The sequence below is a fragment of the Rhinichthys klamathensis genome, unplaced genomic scaffold, assembly GCF_029890125.1.
Source record: "Rhinichthys klamathensis goyatoka isolate OS25496 unplaced genomic scaffold, OSU_Roscu_1.1 h1tg000446l_1, whole genome shotgun sequence".
Taxonomy (NCBI): domain Eukaryota; kingdom Metazoa; phylum Chordata; class Actinopteri; order Cypriniformes; family Leuciscidae; genus Rhinichthys; species Rhinichthys klamathensis.
In genome coordinates, this window is record NW_026606941.1 from 88,274 (window position 1) to 111,631 (window position 23,358).

General features: G+C 38.9%; 1 protein-coding gene across 1 annotated transcript in view; it reads left to right on the top strand.

Moving 5' to 3' along the window:
• Positions 1–5,625: 5,625 nt before the first annotated feature.
• Positions 5,626–23,358, top strand: part of tnr (tenascin R (restrictin, janusin)) — a 169,596-nt gene continuing 151,863 nt past the window's right edge. Inside the window, exon 1 of the mRNA XM_056236462.1 lies at positions 5,626–5,894. The gene's annotated coding sequence lies outside the window, so the exon portion shown is untranslated. The remainder of the gene's footprint in view (positions 5,895–23,358) is intronic.

Sequence of the window (23,358 nt, forward strand, 5' to 3'; positions counted from 1 at the left end):
CAAACGGACCACCTCCGAACGAAGACGACATACAGCATAGCAGATGACTCAGATGTAGCGTCGAGTTTTCACTGTAGCAGCCCTTGGATCCAAAAAAGAGAGTCTCGACTGATGCAAGGTGGCCTTTATTAAGTTCGCCAAACCATGACGCTCAACTATTCATCATCACCATAGCACCGTGAAAACTGTATTGAAAACATATACACAGAAAACATTTCACACTTGGTTTCACGGTTACAAACATCATTACAAAACAAACATATCGACAAACATTTATCATACAGCTAATAAAACCATACATATGGGCTGTATATGAATGATCAATGAATGAAAACATATCATACCTCGCTGCGCTCACCAAGGAATGCAAACAATTTTGATAATCCTCTCTTCCGTCATAAACGGGCGTCAAATTTCAAGTTCATGAATAAAACACGAGATCTCAGATAAAATACACACATGTAGGCTCAAACACACGGCTGCTCCCCATTCACACCGCCAGCTACTGAGCTACCCTCAAATGTTCATCGTCCCTTGTGCAAATCTACGGTGTCACCAAAAGGACAAATCTCAGTATTACAGGTGCACCAAATTTCCGGTCAAAACAAAAGCACATACAAAATATTTGAATAAGTCACAACATTTACACAAATATTTTACCAATAACCCAACTCATACTTAATTTAATAAAAAGTACATATTACAAAAGTACCTTTACACAGTATATACAGTTGCAATCGAAATCAGGTTTTTTGGCAAAAAACTACAGTTTACATTTACATTTATTCATTTAGCTGACGCTTTTATCCAAAGCGACTTACAATTGCTATATATGTCAGAGGTCGCACGCCTCTGGAGCAACTAGGGGTTAAGTGTCTTGCTCAGGGACACATTGGTGTCTCACAGTGGATTCGAACCCGGGTCTCTCACACCAAAGGCATGTGTCTTATCCACTGCGCCACGACCACCCCTGTTCCAGCTGTTTGCAATGAAGAAATCAAACAAAAGTAATTTAAATAGCTTAACACAACAAAGGTTTCAAGTGGTTTCAACTTTTAATGACTTCTGCAGTTTCAAAATTATTCAACCCCTCCATGGCAAGCATCTTCAGTACTTAGTAGAACACCCTTTTGCTGTTCTGACCTGCTGCAAATGAGATGTAGAACCAGACACCAGCTTCTGGCAGCGTTTCTGAGGAATCTTAGCCCATTCCTCTTGAGCAATGGCCTCCAGTTCAGTAATATACTTGGGTTTGCATGCTGCAACCGCCGCCTTCAAATCCCACCAGAGATTTTTTATGGGGTTCAAGCCAGGTGCCTGATGGCACTAGAATCTTCCAGGACTTCTTCTGCAACCAAGCCTTGTTGTAATTTGAGGTATGCTTGGGATCATTGTCCTGTTGGAAGGTCTAATGACGCCCAAGCTTCAGCTTCCTCACTGACGGCATGACATTTTCTTCTAGGATTTCCTGATACTTCAATAAATCCATCTTTCCTTCCACACGCTGCAGGTTTCCAGTGCCAGAGGATGCAAAGCAGCCGCAGAGCATCACTGAATCACCATCATGCTTAAGAGTAGACAGAGTGTTCATTTTAGCATATGCTTCATTCTTTCTTCCTTCAGACATACCCTTGATCCATAGGGCCGAAAAGTTTTGTTTCATCGCTCCACAGAACTTCTGTGGCTTATTTATATGATTTTGATCAAATTGGAGCCGACTTTTCTTGTGCTTTTGGGTCAGTAGTGGTGTACATCTTTGAGTTCTGGCATGCGTTTAGTACGCACCTCACTGTGCAAGCTGAAACCTCAGTGCCTGTTGCCACCAAGTGTTGCTGCAGGTCTTTTGCAGTCACTCGAGGGTTTTTCTGAACCTGCTTTCTCAGAAATCTGGTTGCAGTCGTTGACTTTCATTTAACTTTTTGGACCATTCTTTTGACTTTCCAACTTGCAGTCAAACGTGACACTCCAAAAACCAAGCCAGTTCAGATATGTTGTGTGTTCTAGCTCAAGCACACCTGGTGCAACTAATGAAGCCCTTGATTAGTTGCATCTGGGTGCATGAGACAACACCTTTTTTTGCAGATTTGTGCTGTTGTGAGGGATTATATTCAGGGGGTTGAATAATTTTGAAACTGCAGAAGTCATTAAAAGTTGCATTTTCATTTAAATTTGGGGAAAACACTTTTGTTGTGTTTTGCTATTTCAATTACTTTTGTTTGATTTGTTCATTATAAACAGCTGAAAGTCTGTACATTTTGCCAGTAAACCTGATTTGCAATGGGAGTTGAATAATTTCAATTGCAACTATATATTCAGAAGAAATCAAATGACAGTTAGGATAAAACTCATATTGGAATATGGTAGCAGTATGCATAATCTTCTTAGACCGGCATACTCCACTATATATAAAAGTACAAATTTGATCTAATTTGTGTAAACAGGCTGGTATATTAACATCCCATCATTTCTATATATATATATATATATATATATATATATATATATATATATATACACACACTCACCTAAAGGATTATTAGGAACACCATACTAATACTGTGTTTGACCCACTTTCACCTTCAGAACTGCCTTAATTCTACGTGGCATTGATTCAACAAGGTGCTGAAAGCATTCTTTAGAAATGTTGGCCCATATTGATAGGATAGCATCTTGCAGTTGATGGAGATTTGTGGGATGCACATCCAGGGCACGAAGCTCCCGTTCCACCACATCCCAAAGATGCTCTATTGGGTTGAGATCTGGTGACTGTGGGGGCCATTTTAGTACAGTGAACTCATTGTCATGTTCAAGAAACCAATTTGAAATGATTCGAGCTTTGTGACATGGTGCATTATCCTGCTGGAAGTAGCCATCAGAGGATGGGTACATGGTGGCCATAAAGGGATGGACATGGTCAGAAACAATGGTCAGGTAGGCCGTGGCATTTAAACGATGCCCAATTGGCACTAAGGGGCCTAAAGTGTGCCAAGAAAACTTCCCCCACACCATTATACCACCACCACCACCAGCCTGCACAGTTCTTTTCAAAAGCCTCTTTTTCCTATTTGTAGTGGAGATGAGTGGTACCCGGTGGGGTCTTCTGCTGTTGTAGCCCATCCGCCTCAAGGTTGTGCGTGTTGTGGCTTCACAAATGCTTTGCTGCATACCTCAGTTGTAAGTAACGAGTGGTTATTTCAGTCAAAGTTGCTCTTCTATCAGCTTGAATCAGTCGGCCCATTCTCCTCTGACCTCTAGCATGAACAAGGCATTTTCGCCCACAGGACTGCCGCATACTGGATGTTTTTCCCTTTTCACACCATTCTTTGTAAACCCTAGAAATGGTTGTGCGTGAAAATCCCAGTAACTGAGCAGATTGTGAAATACTCAGACCGGCCCGTCTGGCACCAACAACCATGCCATGCTCATAATGCTTTCCCATTCTGACATTCAGTTTGGAGTTCAGGAGATTGTCTTGACCAGGACCACACCCCTAAATGCATTGAAGCAACTGCCATGTGATTGGTTGATTAGATAATTGCATTAATGAGAAATTGAACAGGTGTTCCTAATAATCCTTTAGGTGAGTGTGTATATATATATATAAAAAAAGTATTTTGTATCCCGTCTCTATTTGTATGTGTACTTTTTTTTTTTTAAGTGGTTTAGTTATGCTATGTTGGACTCTGTCTTATGTCACGTGGCTATTTGGTGATATTTGTGAAGTTGTAGTGTCTATTAAGCCCATGAGGGCTGGGCACCATAAAAGGTGTTTGACACTTAAATAAACAAATCAATCAATCAATAAAAAAAAAATATATATATATATATATATATATATATATATATATATACACTCACCGGCCACTTTATTAGGTACCCCATGCTAGTAACGGGTTGGGCCCCCTTTTGCCTTCAGAACTGCCTCAATTCTTCGTGGCATAGATTCAACAAGGTGCTGGAAGCATTCCTCAGGGAGTTTGGTCCATATTGACATGATGGCATCACACAGTTGCCGCAGATTTGTCGGCTGCACATCCATGATGCGAATCTCCTGTTCCACCACATCCCAAAGATGCTCTATTGGGTTGAGATCTGGTGACTGTGGAGGCCATTTTAGTACAGTGAACTCATTGTCATGTTCAAGAAACCAATTTGAAATGATTAGAGCTTTGTGACATAGTGGAAGTAGCCATCAGAGGATGGGTACATGGTGGCCATAAAGGGATGGACATGGTCAGAAACAATGCTCAGGTAGGCCGTGGCATTTAAACGATGCCCAATTGGCACTAAGGGGCCTAAAGTGTGCCAGGAAAACATCCCCCACACCATTACACCACCACCACCAGCCTGCACAGTGGTAACAAGGCATGATGGTTCCATGTTCTCATTCTATTTACGCCAAATTCTGACTCTAACATCTGAATGTCTCAACAGAAATCGAGACTCATCAGACCAGGCAACATTTTTCCAGTCTTCAACTGTTCAATTTTGGTGAGCTCTTGCAAATTGTAGCCTCTTTTTCCTATTTGTAGTGGAGATGAGTGGTACCCGGTGGAGTCTTCTGCTGTTGTAGCCCATCCGCCTCAAGGTTGTGCGTGTTGTGGCTTCACAAATGCTTTACTGCATACCTCGGTTGTAACGAGTGGTTATTTCAGTCACTGTTGCCCTTCTATCAGCTCGAACCAGTCTGGCCATTCTCCTCTGACCTCTGGCATCAACAAGGCATTTCCGCCCACAGAACTGCCGCTCACTGGATGTTTTTTCTTTTTCGGACCATTCTCTGTAAACCCTAGAGATGGTTGTGCGTGAAAATCCCAGTAGATTAGCAGTTTCTGAAATACTCAGACCAGCCCTTCTGGCACCAACAATCATGCCACGTTCAAAGTCACTCAAATCACCTTTCTTCCCCATACTGATGCTCGGTTTGAACTGCAGGAGATTGTCTTGACCATGTCTACATGCCTAAATGCACTGAGTTGCCGCCATGTGATTGGCTGCTTAGAAATTAAGTGTTAACGAGCAGTTGGACAGGTGTACCTAATAAAGTGGCCCATTCTGACATTCGTGTATATATATAATGAGCATACAGGCACCAAAATAATGCCTCTTGTAATGCCTGAAATGTTGTCACTGTATTTTTACAGTGAACCTGTGCCAACTAAAGCTGCCAGCTTTTACTGTAAATTTAGCTTTTTATATAGTGTGTGAGAGAATACACATCTCATCCGTTTGTCTCTCTCTCTCTCTCTCTCTCTCTCTCTCTCTCTCTCTCTCTCTCTCTCTCTCTCTCTCTCTCTCTCTCTCTCTCTCTCTCTCTCTCTCTCTCTCCATTCTCCTCTCTACAGCTTTCTCCAACGAAGCCGAACTGAAGCTAGTGGGATTAGTTCTGGACTGGCTACTGTCGGCTATTGGAACACCCTCTAGAGGCTGCAGGAGGAGAACGCCAGCGCTAGCAGATCAATACAATGGGAGAGAGAGAGAACAAGACAGGGGGTAGAGAGGCATAGGGAGGGTAGGAGAAGGAAAGAGAACGAGAGCGGGGGGTGTCGCCGGGTGAGGGAGGGAGACAGAGATAGCGTGTGCGAGAGAGAGAGAGAGAGAGAGAGAGAGAGAGAGAGAAGGAGGGTGCGAAAGGCGGATAGACAGAGAGAGACGGAGTTAGTGCGAGAGCAAGGTGTACACGTTGCTCAGCCATCCTCATTGCAGCCGCGACAGGCAGCCAGAGAGGAGCTCCAATCTAACCGGTGGCAACAATAGACTACAGAAAACACAGCTTGACCGATCAATAGACCTTTGCCAGAAACATTGTGAGAGGGAGAAAGCTGCTCACGGACCAGGGTGGAGCAGATAAGGTGAAGATCTGAGGCAATTACAGCACCGGGTTCCAAAACTAGGTAAGTTGAGCGGCTTGTGTTTAATAAGTGCTCTCTTCTCATCGCGGCTGTGCTGTACTTGAGGGGACTGATTGGGGTTTGTGTTTTCTGCATCAATCAAAACATTATCAATCTGAGCTTCAGAGCTAATGTCAGGTTACTGAAGTCACATCAGGGATAAGACTGTGACCAAAAGCTGTATTATTCTTCTATTTGAACATGCATTGAGTTGAATTGTTTGAAACAGTACTCCAGAAGTATCAGTATGCATTTGTTGTTTTTGAATGGCTCACAAGTGCAAAGTACAGTGAGTAAAAACATTGCATGGATGGTTTTAAAGAAGTTGGTTTAATATGCCCTTTTGATGCATATTATGATTGGAGAACTTTTTATTTTCAGTAATATCTGTCATTTAGATAATGACAATGAATATAGTGAAGTAATGAAGAATGTATTTAAAATTGTTGGAAGAGAATGTTCTATGTGATGCATGCAAAACTATATGAAAGTATATTGGAACCACTGACAAAATTACATATCTGAATATATATATCAGCATATATAAACGGTTTAGAAATACAAATGCAAAACTGTATATTATGTAGAACATTTTTTTGGGGGTCGGCTCTATTATTTCAAAGTTTGACACATCCCAGCAATTTCCCTCAAATCTAGATGCAGTTTGTTTCAAGAATTGAACAAGTAGGATCTGATTGCTCTGTGCCATTTTGCATAGATGTTTTCTGAATGCCAGCCTCACTGTACCCCAGAGTGAGCAATTATTCTGTGCAGTGGGAAAACTTTCCATCCAAATAGTTGGCGATGCTGTTATGGGCAGATAATGATGTCACATCCATCCTGTGGATAAACTGGCTGTTTATTTGTTCCACTACATCCTGTGGCACCTTTTAGGAGAAATATTCTCACACTTGCTGTTGTTCATCCATTTCTCCTCCCTGCAGAGCTGCACTGTGAGGGATATTGCAATTTTTCTTAAGTGTTTGATTTGTCAAAGTCAGTTGAACATATTGTCCATGGGCAGATAGTGTGGTATCGGCATGATATTAAAAATCTAGTGTGGGGGATTCTTTCTGCAGATTTATAGTGGAGAATAAATCTTAACACCTCAGCTACGAGACCTTTTCTTCACCGCGCTGCCATGTGAACGAACGATACCGCATGCCTCCCCACACAGTGTAAGATGAGAGCCCAGGGGTACATGGTAATCTCTCCGTAGGTAGATCACACCTCTCCGCTGCTCATTCCTTCCTTCCTCCTGCTCCTCTTTCATTAGTCTTAGGCATGATTTCAAAGCTTTTCCTGAGTCTGAGAATTCAGATAACGCGCTCTGCTCCCATAGCACACAGGGCTATCTATTAAACATGCAGCGGTCAGAAGGCTCTCGCTCAACCAACACACTCAAATTTATGGAAATGTAAATCAATAATGTGGACCAGCAAATAGTACATTTTAAAATGTTTGCTTTGGCTGAAATGTCACTCATTGCAAGGACAAAGGTACTGAGAATGGCACTTAAATGGAAAATAAAAATGTAGGCAAATTCAAATGGCGCTTCCACACAAAAGAAGATATTTAGAAAAATTCCTTAATGTTTTTTTTCTCCTTCATACAATGAAAGCCTATGTGGTCCAATGTTGTTTTGAACCCCACTGTCTCTCATTGTATGGACAAAAGCAGTTAAACATTCTTCAGAATATCTTCTTTTTGTGTTCCAGAGAAAAAAGTCAGTCAGTTTTATGAGGGTGAGTAAATGATTACAGAATTTTCATTTTTTAGTGAACTATCCCTTTAAGATGATGTAATGTAATGACAAATCATGGCTTTCTTTCTGTGCTCATTATTAGTCCGCAGAGCTGTTGTCTATCCATCTTAAAATTTGAAAATGTCTCCACCATGTGTTGAATATTCTGACCAATGAGGGGACAGTTTGCTTAGATGTGACTTTTATTAACAAATTTAGGTTCGGTTTGAAATGTTGCCATGTGAAAGCGAAATTAACCAAGCAAAAAATACAACATTGGTCTCGGTTTCAGAACAAAGCTAACGGATGTTTCAATATATGGTGAAAACATCCATAAACATGCATACCATTTTACTATAAAATTCTATAAAGAAGGGGGGAAAAGATAGCCTATGCCATAATTAATGGTTTTAATTAATTATAGTTAATCAATTCTGGGAGGTTTTTGTAAGTAAAAAAATATGAGCCACCTCTTTAATTTAATATAAACACATCTGCGCAGCTGTATCTTGTGTTAATCATGATTGCATAATAACATTTTCTGATACTTTTCCCTCTCAGTGAGATTAATTAACATGTAGCGGCACGCTTGTGGGTAACCAAATAGCACAACTGTGTTAGTCTATGAGGAAATTAATAATTTACATAATATTTCAGTCCAGGGGCTTTGCCTCTGCACAATGCCCAGCAGTGACTGTTGCAGAAGTTTCCTCTACTCTTGCTATTAGACTGCTAAATGGTAATTAAGCCAGGGCCCCATTTGCATGCACTCTGCGGAAGAACGTGAACGTTTAAAAAAGAAATCGGGCTGCATATATTGGACCACCCGAGGATCATTGTCCAAAATGAAAGCAGGTTGAGGCGACTGCTCTCTATGCACTCCCTGATCAACTGCCATTAAATGGCTTTAAAGTTTTTTTAGTTTTTTTTTTGTCATTGACTTAAATACAGCTTAGCTGATGGATCAGTTTATTATAACGCTATGTTATTGCAGTTTGTGTGCAGTTTTAATGCGCTCCTGCTGTTGAAATGACCCTTTTGAGCACTATTGTTCTCAATTTAATTACCAACCCTCAATGTTCAGCATAAGCCAAGGACACGCTAGGCGACGACGACTGTTGTTTCTGAAGAAAATTATACCATATAAAGGAGGCATTTCACATTTACCCCATCAAACATGAGGCTGTGGTCTGTTCTGTCATGGGTTCAATCTGTTTGATAAATGCTTCACAGGCTATGTGCTTTTTTGGTGTTCACCTTCTGATAGCCACGCTAGCTTTAAAAAATATAGGTACAAATAGAGTTGGGAAAAGAACATTTCTTGAACCCTTGTCCACTGCTTGTGCACCTGTTTTTTTCCTGCCACATATTTTTCTGCCTACAAACATGTCCCAATCCTCCTTAATCTTGCAGACGATCCCCAAACTCCAGTTCAGTCAATAGGGGGAGACGGTGAGCTCTTGCTTTGGTTTGAAAATGTGCTTGTGGCTTGATGATCATTTCAGAACATCAGACAATGACTGAGCTGCAGCGTGATGCTCTAAATTAATGGGATTAATGTTTATTTGGCTAATCTGATTAACGAGTTAATCGGATTGAACGGTTTCAGAGTGTGCAAGAAATCCTGTTAGTAAAAAACAGATTCATCAGCATTATTTAAAGGTGCAGTGTAGCGACACCAAACAGCATTATGAATATATTCAAATATGTTTTAAACGCTTACTCCGTCTGCCATTGTTCAGCAAACATAGTCCCATCCCAAATGTATGCCTGTGAATAAGAAAATAGCATGTCCATCTCAGTCGGGTTGCCCAAACAAACAATGCAATTCTTTTTAGTGCTGCTATTAGTAGTGCAGAAATTACACACTTCCATTTTAAATGTGCTGTAAGAGAATATGCTTAGTTCTGCCGGACTTATCTAATGAATTAGACTGTGTGCATACTCATAAAAACCCCACCGACCACAGACATGTCAGCAAGCTCGAAAGCGCAAAATGATTTACTTGCAGAGAGCATTTCTGATTGGCTAAAACACTGTGAGCTGTGCATTTTACAGAGCATGTCACAAAAACCGGTGTGATTTCTCAGGACACCTATTCAAGTGATGTCTGTCATAGTTGGAACATTTTATGCTTGGTATTCAAAAAAAAGAAAGAAATAAATTAATAGTGAAAATGCACTAAGTCAGCACTTTAGGTTTTGCGCGTGTTTTTATTGGAATTATATCCGGTATACCTGACAGGTAGCCTGACAGTATTAGATAAATTTCCAACTGCTGACATATTGAAAAGCTTTGCTGAGCCAAAGAAAATCAGCAATCAATATAGGGCTAAAAACACTGTTATATAGTGCTCGGTGACAAAGAACATTTAACTTATCAGCTCGCATTCGATCAGGGCCAGCTAACAGGGCGATTGATTGCTCTGTAAAGCTCTGGAGGAAATGGAAGAAATGAATAAATCAGGAGTGATTTACAAACGCACAGATAAGAGCCAGGTATTTCTTAACTCCTATCAGGAATGGTCAAGTGTGTTGATCTACTGTGTATGTGTTTGTAAAGGAGAAGCAGCTAAAAGAGGACAGGTAGTGAGAAGACAGCAGGTAGTCAACAGCCAGTTATGAGGGACATAGACAAAGAAGACAGATGTTTATTTGTTTAATTTGTCAATTATTTTGTTGATAATGCTGAATTTGAATGCTGAAACTGAATCAATTATTATGCGAGTATACATTAGGGTTGGTAATTTAACATTTTCATGTGATTATCAAAAAATGCATTATTGAAAATTACTGCAGGCAAAAGTCAGTGTCGATTATCTCTGTTGCACTGGAGGGTCATCGGGTGGAGCAGGAAAACATCTCTTTATCTTGCCAAGATAGGCAGCCAATTAAAGAACTCAACCATCATTTCTAAATAAAACATGATTAGTAGGCTAATGAAATAAAATTCTTGTCAAAAACAGTGCAAACCAAATTAAAACATAATTTAAAAAGATTAATGCTCAAATAAATATGAATTTGGCACCTCATTTTGATTTGCGCCCTTATTCAATGCATTCAATGAACCTTTTTCTCCCCTTTGTGAAATATTTGCGATTAATTAATTTGAATATAATGCAATTCATTTGATTAAAATATATGATTTCTTGGGGTACATTTACTCGACAATGATATGCTTAAAACTGAGAAGTTTTTCCTTTTGAGTTTTCTGCGTACAGACAACATTGTCAAAATGTTTCCCATTCACACGGATCATGCGAAAACGACCAAAAATGCTGTGTTCTGCTGCCAGGCCATTAGATGGCGATTAAACACTATAGACTGAACATGTAATACGCATGTGTATGACGTCATCGTTTTCAGTGACTCGCGTTTTTGTTGTTTATGAGACCGTTTTCCGTGTTTTTTAAACAGCTAAAACTTGCTTGTTTAAAGACTAGTCCATGCAGTTGCTGCACTGAAACTGTGATTAAAAGTTCACACTTTGATTTGATCTGAGGCATACATACTGTATAAGTTCAAGAAAATAATAATGTTTTCCCATTTTTAAATTGCCTGTTTGTTTATCTTGTCGTAAATAAACTGGTAAACCGAGTGCTATCATGACTTGTAGGGACTGTCATCTGCCAAAGCTGGCAAAACAGATAAACTGTAATGTGTTATCTCTTTAGTCTAGCACAGTAATTTTAGGTTTCCAGCGTGGGTGAGGTCACATTTATTTCAGCCAATCAGGTTTGCTGCGGATCTTGCGCCTGTTAATTGACATGTGATTAAGGAGTAAAACAATTATTTGCTCCAGTGAAGATTCCATCTGTCTTCAATTAGTTAGAGAATTGTATCATTAACTTAATATGTTATCTGCTCACAAATTTCCTCTGCTAAATGTTGGGAATGGAAATCTGCCGACTCGTGGTCACATTTTATTTGTAGCTCTGTAAACGCACACCCTCGGAGATACTGATGTGAACCTACATGTAATATATTAATCTTTCTGATACAATGTCATTTTCAATTATTGCTAGCATTCCGACATTTCAACTGGATTCTGGAAGAGACATGGTCAATGAATGCTGTCACATGCAATCATTGACAATGTGTCAAATCTATATTGCTAAAGGACACAGGGTACAGCACTCATGCAAATGCATGCTTGCCATGTTAGAGAGAGAGAAACAAATACCTTAGATAAATATTTGTCTTATTTTGCACTCAAAAATTGCTTGTATTCATTATTTCAGTCCAAGATGGCATAAAACAAATGATTTTATGACTTTGTTGGCAGTACTAGTAATTACATCAGTGGAACTGATTAAGTTCACCCAATAATTAAACAAATTTCATTGATTTCCCACAGAGACACAGTCCAGTTCACAAACACATCCACCATCCGCTCCTGCTTCCTGTTCTCCCTGAAGCAATAGGCCAATCAGATGACTGCGGTTTGAGAAGTGCAATAAAGTCAGACACATTGATATTCTGTGCAACGAACTTTCCTGTCCCTTTGTCAATAGATAAAGATTGAAAAGAGGTGGTTTGTTGAAAAATAGATATATCACACATATCTCTTCTGTTGTAGCAGGAATCAGCAGATCTGTTATGTGGATATTTGCTTTGACCTACTGTTTGTAGTTGTGTGGCTGGCTCATGTTGGTCTTTCACTCGCTAGTTCTCCCCATCTGTGCGGGCAGATGGATGAACACTCCCACATAAAGTTTTCTTTGCCAATTGCCATCCTTCCTGCTTTGTAGTTAAAAGAGAAAATCGAAGCATTTTTGGATCCTTTGTGTCTTCACTAAGCGGTCCAGCTATCATTTCATTGCCTCTTTCATGGACTTTTCTGGCTAACCAACAATCTTGATTTGTCAGCTGAATGCTTGTGAATAATATCAGCGTGTCTTATTTGAATGTACAAGTGCATTGGGATTGTCTAAGAGACTAGATCTTTAAACAAAAGCTAACTCAATTGCTGACGAGTGTAATATTTAAATAGATTCTGCCTGCCGAACAGAGTCGGGGAGACTCAGAGATTTACATTCAAATATGCCGCAGCAGTGCCATGTTGTCATTTGATGTAAATTCCTTTGGTCAACATTGTGTTCGTCGTAGAAAGAGCTGTTTGTAGTTAGGGCTGGTCCGAATACCATTTAGGGTAGATTTAAATAAAGAAATGGCGCTCCCCACGCGAGCAGGGCTTATATGCTCCGAGAATGGATACTGCACTAGTGATATAAAATACACACACACAGGTCTTTTTAACTTAAGCAATATTTTTAATAAGGTATAGTCTTATAATATTTTTCTCTCTGACAAAGTAGGGTAGATTTAAATAAATAAAAACGAAATTTAAATAAATAAAAAATAAAAAGCAAGTGGGAGGGGAAGTTGATGTAAATGATGTAACATTTCACAAAGATAGCATTATAGCAACATAACAAAAAGTAGGGGTGTAACGGTTCTCGGTAAAAAATCGAACCGTACCGTTCTCCACCCACGGTTCAGGACGCACTTGCACCGCGGTTGATCTCAAATCTGATGACGCATCTATAATATGGTTTGTTGAAAATAACACGTAAAACAGATGTCGATGGATGCACATTCTGGCTCCCCAATAATACATTACAACAGCGATAATCAAACAAACTAATTATTTACGGTCGAGAAAGACAACGCATGTACAGTATCAGTATTTTGGATCTGTGCATTGTCTTAAAGGGACAGCAGCTTAATATTCCTGCTGTCTGTGTTTTTAATGTTAATCAAACAACAAAATACAAGGAAATCACTCACAGCTCTGGATTGAACTTTAACTATTGTAACTTTAATAAGGATTCATCTTTAATTTATAGTAAAATATGCAATGTTATTTTACATTTGATTAATTAATAAAATGTATGTACCTGAAAATCATACTGTTTTGGACATGAACAGAATTTTTGGGAGAACTATCCCCCATGCTGGATTCGGGGAAAAAATTAATTACACTAATTACTGAATGAATAAATATAAAATGTAGTACTACAGTATGCAGAGTTTCTAGTAACATAAAAACAATTAAATCTGTTTAACAACTCAACCAGCGAACAGTGGGTTATTAATTCAGTCCAGTACTTCCAATATCTGAAAGTATAATGTGATTTCTTTCTAGTTTTTGCACATCACATGTGTCATCCTACTATTCACAGCTTTTTTTCTGTCAGGTTTGTTCCTCATAAACAAGCAAGACACGTCTCCTTCTCCCCACTCCCCACATGAAGCCGAAATGGCCTGTGCATGTTTTTAAGTGGTGTTAATGTGTGCTGGCCTATGGAACACACATCCTTGGAGAAAACATCTCCAGTCTGATTAGCATTTATAAAATCTAGCCACGGTCTGTGCAGTCTGACTTCAAATTTCACATTAGATTAACCCACCAACGCAGCCCAGTACAATGAGGCCTTTCTGGGCAGGCAGTGTGTGCATGCGTTACAGTGGAAGAGCTGTTATGAGGGAACGGACAAGAGATTTGGCAACAGGTCTTTGTTCTAATCAGGCTGTCTTGAATGGGCTCTTTCCTTTTCATTTCAATGGATAGTTCACTCAAAAATGAACAGTGTTGTCATTATTTGCTCACCCTATACTGTATGTTGTTCCAAAAACTAAAGAATATCCACTTTTTTCACCTACCCTAGCTCTCTTTGGGACTTTTATGATCATTGTTGAGATAATTATCTGATTTTTCTGTCAGAAATGTCATGAATGAATCATTCTTTTGAGCCAGAACTTTTTAATGAATCAGTTGATCTGGTTCACAAAACTGGTCTGAATGGTTCAGGAATCAGACTGATCTGACTCAATTATCCAGTTAACAACTCTAATGACTTAACGTTTGATCTGTTAGTGACATAAAGCTTACACAATGCTTCGTAAAATATGGACTGCTTTTATTATATATATATTTTTAAATCTCCAGCAGTCATTAACATTATAAACGAATGAAATTAAACATTTAAAATTTCTCCTTTTGTGTTAAAAAGAAGAAACTAATTTGGGAACATGGTTGAGGTCTTCAGCTTCACTGTAATAAGGCATTGTCAAGTGTTTCCAACCCAGTCTGCGCTGAATGTTTCTAAAGAATTACTTGTTGGTTGCAGGTGAATCAGTGTACCAGATGCAGCCTACAAAAGCTTCCCTCGGTACAGGTGCAATATCAAAGACATTTTGTGAGAGGCATCACAATGTCCTTCACAAAGTATCCAACCCTTTGACATATCGTGTTGTGAGGTGAAGCTATCGCCATAGGACATCGGTTTGCTTTGGTGTCATATTTGTTTTGCGCTACTGATTTATATACTGAAATCCTAAAGACAGAAACAAAATGACATTTCCATGCGTTACGCTCGATATTCACTTGACCTCAATGTGTATTGACTTTGTGCACTGTAGCGAGACAGAACTGACCAAACAAAATGCACACAGAAAAAATGCTTTGACCTTTTATTGTCCGTGTCCAGATCAGGGACAAAACGGATTGAACTCTATATGTAAAAATTCTATACAAATGCATGAATGATGTATTAAATTGTTTATTGGTATAAATACTGTATTTAAAATTAAGAACACTAGCAAACAAGGCTTAAGCTAGCTCAGACTAAAATGCATGTTTGAGCTGTTTTAACTCAAGTAACTTGCACTGACATTAAAATGTCATTGCAATTGGTTTGTGTTTTTACTAAGGCATTTCTGTCAGGACCACTATCATCAAATACGATTGACAATTAGCATACGGTTTGGATTGGCGGTATGGTTCTGTTCTGGGCGAAAACTCCCTGCACATCCATGCAGCCTAGCATGGATAAGAGCAGGGAGAGCAGCAATAACCCCCCTTAGGGTAAACAGAACCAACATGAATGTATTGCAGATATTAATTCAAGATTTTAAAGTACAACATAATTCGAGAATTTATTCTGATTCAGGGGGAATCAGAATGCTAAATCCTGACTGGGTGAGAGGAGGAGCTGGGGAGGGAGGAGGGTAATTAGCTCCTGAGAAACACGATGGCTGCTGATAATACTGAAGGAGCTTATATATGTACAGTGTTTCCCCTACAATGTATTTTGCAGCGGCGCAGCAACCTAAAAACACTGAGACATGGCGACCGCCGGTGCTGCTAATCCGGTGGCTCTGATTCCACTTGTTGACAAGAAAGGAGGAAAGAGTCACATATGGAAATATTTTCGATTAGGCTAATGTCACGTTGCCATAAGGGTCCGTTCACATAGCGCGTTTTTCTGCGCGTGCAAATTCGTTATTTCAAATGTAGGCGCGCGGGAAGTGCGCTCGTTTTTCCAGGCCGCCTCTGTTCATGGTTGCATAACAACGACAGACGCCACTGGAGAACAAGCGCTTTTGGAAAGGAGAAAGTGGCGCTCTCCATGAGGACGAGGAAGTATCAGCAAAGAATTAAATTGATTTCTAGCCCTTGCATTAGCTTTACTACTAGATTTATTATGGAGATGAGAAATAAAAAGCCGCACTGTACAGCTACAGTATGATCAGCTGTTCGGCCGAGCTTTCGATGTTGTTATGGAAAGGCCGAAGCTGATCGGTTGGTTTTTGTCACATGGCCTGTTGAGATGAGATGTTACGATGTTTTCATCTCGCATCTACAATTGAAACAACGAATTTGCGCGCAAAAAACGCGATATGTGAACGGCCCCTAAAGTGGACTCAGGTGCGGTTGTATCGGGGTAGTTTTACTAGTAGCAGTACATGAGCACAGTATCGGACCGACACCCGAGTACTGTTTATGTCATTATTAGTTCGTCAGAAAAGCAGTTCTAGGCTTATTCTTGGCTGGATAACTCTTAGCAGGTTTAAAAAGCCTTTTAAAATTAAATAAGAACAGTTTTGGATTAAATAAAAGTACAGTCAAGTCAAATAAAACAAGTTTTATCTCCTGTATTGTTTGGTAACACTACAATGAGACACAATTCATTAACATTACTTAATGCATTATCTAACAAACACATTGAGTGAACAATATATTTATACAACATGAATTAATGTTTGTGAATGTTATTTAATACAAACACTTGATTGTTCATGTTTGTTCACTTCATTCATTGTGCATTAAATAATGTTAACATAAAACTTTTGATTTAAAAAATGTTAGAAAAATTCCAGTGCTCACAGATTGGGTGTGGCCTTTGCCATTAAGATAAAATTTTCAATAAATTCTAAATAATCTTTTCCTGGGTTGTGCCATTTCATTTCCCCCCTATCAAGAAAATTAACACAAAACAAAAGCGTGAAAAATCCTGTCTAAAATTATAAAATGAAGGTTTCTGTTTGTGACCAGTTCAAGGTACGTGCTGCAATAATCATGCCTTGAATCTGTTGATGGTATATCATATTTGTATGTCTCAAAATGTCCATTTCTATCCACAAAACTTGCCAGAAGTCATGGTTTAAGGGGTTATTTAAAAAAACAATTTTTCCATAGGTACATGCCCCCGGACCCCCCGCGCGCGACCTGGTAACATCCTCCGGCACGTGACAGCACCGCTGCTGGAAAAATTTCTAGGGGAAACACTGATGTATACAGCGATAGGCGTCGTATTCCTATAGGTAGACGTGGATCAGCTTGGAGTCAGCTGATGCGAACTTGACTAACGTGACCTGCCAGAACTGACGCTACGCTTGATGTTTATAAAAGCTACATAAATGTCCTAATTGAACTAAGGTCTAATCCTGGCTTAATCCAAGCCCTGACTGTGAAACCAGGCCTAGGTTTCCTTAAAAAAAAGCTCCAGTTTGGGTTAAAAAAAAGTCAGCTTTATACTGTTCTCACAGTCCAATCCTCAGAGCAGTCAGTATAGGCAGAGCTTCTTTGTATTCTGTGAACATTCAGCTTTGCCTCTGAGTTGAAATAAGAAGTTATTCATGTGTTCTATTTGTTTATTCATCTATTCATTATCAATTCGACTCTATCCTTTTTTGCTGCATCAAATCTAGTTTTGTTCACACACTTTGTGTTCATCAACATGCTAGGAGACTAACTGAATTTTATTTCTTTTTGTTAAAAAAAGGATTACTAGTAGGATTAAATTTTAAGCATGTTTGGAAAGAAATCAAGTATATTATTGGTGGATCCTGACCTGCCCAGAAGTGTGTTCATTTTTGGAAAATGTTTCCCTCTCCAATTTACTGGTATTGCAGATTTGTAAGACATTTAAGTTTGTCACCTACCGGTAGTAGATGTTTACTTTTCGCATTCTGATAGCAATCACTAAGTAAAGTGGTCTAAATGTATTTTTGAACCAAAACAATGAGCTTATGCTGCATTCACTCCATAACTACCGTAATTTGTAAGAGATTACTGTATGTTATACTCGTAGCGTGACTTGAATTTATGCATTTCAATGGCAACACTATCACAGCCAAAACTAATCTGCAGCAGTCAGGTGGTACAGGTCAGTGCAAGTTGTTTGTTCTTTAGTATGTGCATTGAGACATGAGGTTGTTTAACGCCGTCTCTCATGATGCTTTTGTTTTGCTCCCTGCTGTACGCATTCATGTGTTTTGATGGAGCCGTGGCTTTGGAGACGCTCTGAAGGGAGGGTGTGATCTTATGCTTTCAAAGCTAGCTCGCTATTGTTAGCCTCTCTGAAAATTGCCTACCCTACCTTTAAAATATTTGAGTAGATGTTATTTTTATTTGAAAATGTGTCCCCCTTTTTCTCTCCATTGTACTGGCAAGATTGTTGATATTTAAGACATTTAAGTCATGTAGTGCTTTTCTCGTGTCATTATTTGCATATGAAATTTGCATGCTCATTGATTGGATTGGTGTACTTATTATATCATGGTCATTGTACTACATCTCTAACTATTTTGCATGGTGCCTCTGGGTATGTGCCCAAATAGCCATATTATTAATCCAGCCTCGGTACAGGAAGCCTACCAATGTTTTGTTCCTGCTCTGTTGATTTTACTAATTAATTATCTGTAGCAGAATACATTTTTGTAGTAGTCCTCTGTTCGTCAGTTAAACTGGTTTAGAAACAGATTTTACCCCACACTTTACAACCTCCAGCTTGTTGCTGGTCACTGAATCAAATTTTTAGACCCACAAGAAGTTGAAATCACCATAGTGAAGATGAGAAGACATCTGTCTATTGAGATAAGGCACAAACCATTTCAGAGCAGAATGGCAGCCGTTCAGTGCACAGACACACTGTGGTTTAAAATGCAAGAAGCCTTTGAAGTTTGATCATTCAAATTAAAGCTAGCAGAGGTAAATGATAGAAAGTGAACTGAAAACTCGAAAACAAAAGCTATTGAAGGGAAGGAAAACCCAATCTCTGAAAAAAAGGTGTTTAATTTGTAATTTTATTTGATTTTTTTAACTGACAGCATTAGCAGTAAAAATACAATACTTCTTCCATGTGCAAAGTTGACACTTTTCTTCCAAAACAGCTCCTGCAGGACTGTTGCCCGTGCAGACGTTTGTGCCGACCTGGTTGTACACTATCCAACCTGCAGAGCCAAGAAGCCCTGAAAGGGATTAGATAAATGTTTTCTGGGAATATTTTAAGGAAACGCGCGAGTCGTGCAGGGGCAGTCATGCTTGAAATTGAGTGAAATCACATATTCAGGCTGACATGTTGGATCACATACACACTTATTGTCAGCCTCCAGTGATCGCCCTCCTTCCTATGTCCTCTAGCCATTTTTATATCACTAGAATGAAGAAGCAACTCATGGGCTAGAATCATGAAGAGCCGACTATCGCGAAGCACAAAGGTCACTGCTTTTGAAATCTGACCATAATTTACAGTGCACACCTTTATGGTTGAGAGACCTTCGGACTAAAGAATCAATTATGTTCCACAAGAAACGGTGAAGTGGGGGATTAAAAAAAGTGGTCACATTTATATCATTAAAATCCTTTTGAAGGGGCAGAATGACATCTCAGTGGACTTCCCAAGGGTTGATGTTTTTGAGAGAAAATAACATTTTTATCCTGGGTAACATCATTGCAGTTTAGACCCCAGCCTCGACATATGTCCAAACTTTCAATACAATTTGCATCTTATCATATTCTTATCAGTTATATTTATGGCAACACTTTACAGAAAGGTCCAGTTTGTTAGCGTTATTTACTGCAATAAGTATCATTTACTGTATTAGGTTTCACAATTTTTACAGCATTTATTAATCTAGGTTAATGTAATTTTATTTAATGTATTTTATTGGGAAAGAAATAATAAAGTAACTATACATAAATGAGTTAAAACATATTAACTATATTATTATTATTATCCTAGTAAAATAAATATTGTAACACTTTACTGTAAATTTTTAAAATAATTTTCTTTATTAATTGAAATTGAATTAGTTTTAATTGAAATGTTTTTCTTTAATAATAATAATTTATTATTATTATTATTATCCCATTAAAATAAATATGGTAACACTATGTAATAATGTTGAATTTTAAAGTAAATAAAATATTAAATTATTACTACTACTACTACTATTACTACTACTATTTGTTGTTGTCGTTGTTGTTTGCCGAGTATACCAACCCGACACAACAACATTGTGCAACTAATGTCATGAGTTTGGTACAGGGCTACAGATGCCGCACCGACCAACAGAAAGCTGCTTTTGTGATAGCTGTGTACATCGCCACAATATTGGCAATAGATAATTGACCTTTTTTGCTTGCGAAAGTTTGCTAATGTGACCGGACATTATCTGTTTGACCAACAAAAGGCAGACAGCGAGGGAAACCTATTTGAGTTAATGATTTCTGCCTTTTGATTTGGTGGCATTAATGGCACACTTCAGCTTTAAAGGCAGATATAAAAGGAAAAATAGCTTTAGAGAAATGCATTGGATTACAGCGAACTACATGAATACCACTTCCTGTCATCTAACTAAACGTACCTGTGCTTTCATGTGGCGCAGCTGCTCGTTTAAAGACTAAAGCACTATATCTGTCTTCACTGTACTGCTCAAAGTATCCAGACTGCTCAAATAAAGAATAATAATGCTCCGTGAAGAAGTTACAGCCTCATTCGAAGAGACTTCATTATAGACATTCCTTATTAGAAGGGGCTTAAACATCTTTCTAAAGTTGCATTTTAGTGTGTCGTGATCCAGTTTAAACAAGCCTGGGCAGCCACAGTTCTCCAATTTCCATTTACCTAATTTTTTTCGGAACACTGCTTCAAAATAATCTAAGTTCGCCATGCTATTAAACAACAATAATAACAACTAGTCCTTGTTCATTGTGCCATATCTGTCAGTTGCAGTGCACTGCTGGTGCCAGGGGACAAATTGGAGCCTAAATTATCCAGCAATACCCTTATACTTATGTTCTACAGAGGCAGACCTCAATATATGGAGTAATGCAGGAAGGATCAATAAACACCTCTGGGCTTTTCAACTGTTCTGTTCTGAACAAGCATGACAGTTATCAAGTGCAAGGTCAGAATTGTTGCTCTTTTAATCACATTTTGGCCCACCAGCACATTGAGGTTTTCAGCAGAGGTTAACATATCAAAACCAAAAATGCATATATTATTCATTCAGTGTTGCGTTGGTTTGTGCATGTTCACTATAATCCCAGGAAAGGGTTTGTGGGACACAGAGCCACTCATGAAAACAGCATCATACATTATTCTTCAAAGAAAGAAAAGAAGGGCATTCTCTGTGGACCATATCTTTTCTGCCACTGTGTTATTCATGTTGACAAGCAATGTTTAATGGCAGTTTGCTACTAGTTTGCACTAAATATTTAGGAAGTGGCACCTTTGCTTTCACAGATATTTAGATTCTAACCATTTTAAACTATTTAAAATCACAAGAATGTATGTGAAATCTGTGAAACTGACAATAATGCTTTTCATCAGGAGTGTGTGTGGGTGTCTTGGTAAACCCTACATTGTGGGGACATTTTTGGTCCCCATGAGGAAACGGCTTATAAATCATAAGTGATGTTTTTTCGAAAATTAAAAAATGCAGAAATGTTTGTGTGATGGGTAGGCTTAGGGGTAAGGTTAGTGTAAAGGGATAGAATATACAGTTTGTACAGTATATAAATCATAATGTCTATGGATCCTGAAAAACAATCATTCACAAAATATTTGCACAGATTTTCACAAAATATTAAACTGTTTCAATATTGATGATAATCAGAAATGTTTCTTGAGCACCAGATCAGCATATTATAATGATTTCTGAAGAATCATGATTTCAGAAACAAAGAGTCGATGCTGAAAATTAGGCTTTTAAACATGTAGAAATTCATATTTTTATATTAGTTTTTCATACTTAACGATTAAATGTCTGGGTCTGGAACAAGGGTCTAAAACAATAAAACTGCATAAATTTGAAGTGACCTTCATTTACCTAAATGAAAAGACGAACTCTCTTAGTTATAATAAAAATGTGCAAAGATGTAGGAAAGCAGCCTACTCATTCTATTGGTAAAATAGTTGAGTGGGTTTAAATTTAAGCTTTAATATAAAATGTGATTTCTTTATGTAGTTTCTTTGAATGCATACAAAAAGTAACAAGAGAATGGCGCTAGGCATTAAAATGAAATAAAACTGGTTTGCATAAATTTCGATTTCAATTAGGAAGGGAAGTGAGGGAGAATATTGGGGTGAGGTGAGGAGCTTTATTTTTAGACAAAGCTAGCCAGTAGTGTCAGGACCTGCATAAGTAGTTCTCATTTCTTCTGTCTCAGAACTTCACGACCCCCACAGCCCCCTGTACTGTCAATGCGGTTGCCAAGGAAACGGGTGTCAGGCTTAGATGAAGGGTGTTGGAAATAGACAGGGGTTCTCAGGTCTGCTGCACTCTGTCCTGTGTTTCCCATTAGGTGTGGTCCGCCCCGCTAACACCGCTGGCATCACAGTAAAGATGAGGACATGCATTATGAGTTTGTGTGCTGTTTTGCACAAAAAAACTCCCTGAGGAGCCACTTTATGAATTCAGCGGTGGCAGAACCGGACTATGAATCAGTCCACTGAGTCGCCAGATCATGTAACCACTCAATAAACTGCCAAATGTCCAGCTGGTGAGATCCCAGGGCTCCTGGGCAACTGCTGTAAATTAGTGCCCAATCCAACTCCCTGCTGACTAAGAAACAGTGTTTAGACTCTGTGTGCCCACTGGCAAAATCGGCCCACCTGCTCACATGAGCCCAGGTCTGTGGCATTTCATCAACGCTGACGGTAAGAGCAGGGCAAATGTTGCTTCACCAGGGCAACTAAAAGTTCCCGTTTTCAGCTGAATGGTTTCAGCTGTCGTTCTGCCTATGGAATCAGCCAACCTGTACGTGGAGAAAGGAACTGTGTGTTCAGTCCTGCTCATTGACTATTTGGCTTGACACTGAGAGTGATAAAGGCCATCAATACATAAGCATGGGTGTGGATGGCCATGTTGTGATGCTTCCTTTAATACTGCTGTGCTGGTTTATTATTGCTGGATAGCTGATGTGATTCTGTGAAAAGAAAATTAGTTTAATTTATTTGTAAATTAGGAGTCATCTGTCTGCTTGGCTTATTGTCTTAATTGACTTTAACCTACATTTGTTTACTGGATTCTTTCAACTGTCATTTGATGAAATTAAACGATACATAGTCACTCCAAAATTCCCACAAAGATTGTCTTTTCTTTTCTGCTCACTCTTCTTCCTTTATTTTCTCTTTCTGATCTTTTTTTC